The sequence below is a fragment of the Camelus ferus genome, chromosome 35 (genome assembly GCF_009834535.1).
Source record: "Camelus ferus isolate YT-003-E chromosome 35, BCGSAC_Cfer_1.0, whole genome shotgun sequence".
NCBI classification, from domain to species: domain Eukaryota; kingdom Metazoa; phylum Chordata; class Mammalia; order Artiodactyla; family Camelidae; genus Camelus; species Camelus ferus.
In genome coordinates this window covers 3,053,243-3,054,093 of record NC_045730.1, presented here as the reverse complement: position 1 = coordinate 3,054,093, position 851 = coordinate 3,053,243, and the positions used below count along the sequence as shown (strand labels likewise).

The 851-nt window shown below is 58.0% G+C and overlaps 1 non-coding gene across 1 annotated transcript; it reads right to left on the bottom strand.

Moving 5' to 3' along the window:
* On the bottom strand, positions 1 to 103 carry LOC116661633. The gene has a single exon (XR_004317586.1). It is a non-coding gene; the product is annotated as a U6 spliceosomal RNA (small nuclear RNA).
* Positions 104 to 851: the final 748 nt, after the last annotated feature.

Here is an 851-nt window from a genome sequence, read left to right as displayed (position 1 = left end):
AGAAGCCTGGACCGCCTCACGAGCGCGTGTCGTCCTTGCTCAGGGGCCGTGCTAATCGCCTCTGGGTTGTTCTGATTTTAGCATTTACGTTATTTCTAAAGGCCTAACTTGGTGCTTCCCGTACTTTAAGCATTGAGAAATAAATGCAAAAGGCAATTGTGTTTGAAACACACTGAAAGCATCCTGCCTAACTTCTGAGAACCTGTAAGACAAGGGCTTCAGGGCATCTGGCTGAAGTTTGCCAAATATGACGCAGAAAAAGGATGTGCTCTGCACATCGGGGCCTGACACCCACTAGCAGGCCAACCGGCAGGGCAAGGCCATGAAAGCCGGTGTCACGGGTCATTGCATTTGCCTCCCACGTGGCCGAGGAGTCTCTGTGGCAGGTAATGGCCTGGAGGGGCTCCCACAACAGGCCCTGATAGAAGGCACAGACTGGCTGGGCTGTCCTCCGTGTGTCTTCCCCGAGGGACAACCAGCGGGAACTCAGGGCAGGATCCCGTGACAAGCACAGCTTCAGGCCGTGGTGGCAACGGGACTGGGAAGCTGTGCGTTCTACCCCTAGCGGCTCTGGCCTGAGTCTCGGCCACATTCCAGAGGATACGTTTGCCATGGTTTGTTCCTGCCCGGGCCACACAGCCGGCCTCCCCTCTGCCGCTGGCCCCGCTCTCAGCTCATTCATCTCCGCAACTGTCAGCCGAGAACAACAGGTGAAGGCAGGCCCGGCCCATTGTCCCCGGAAGCCTTTAGCTATGCCTGCCACCCCCTCGCCAGCGGCACAGACCTCCAGCTTAGAGCGGGTCTCGCTGGGCAGCCCGCTCTCTGCACGACTGTGACCTGGAAAAACCTTG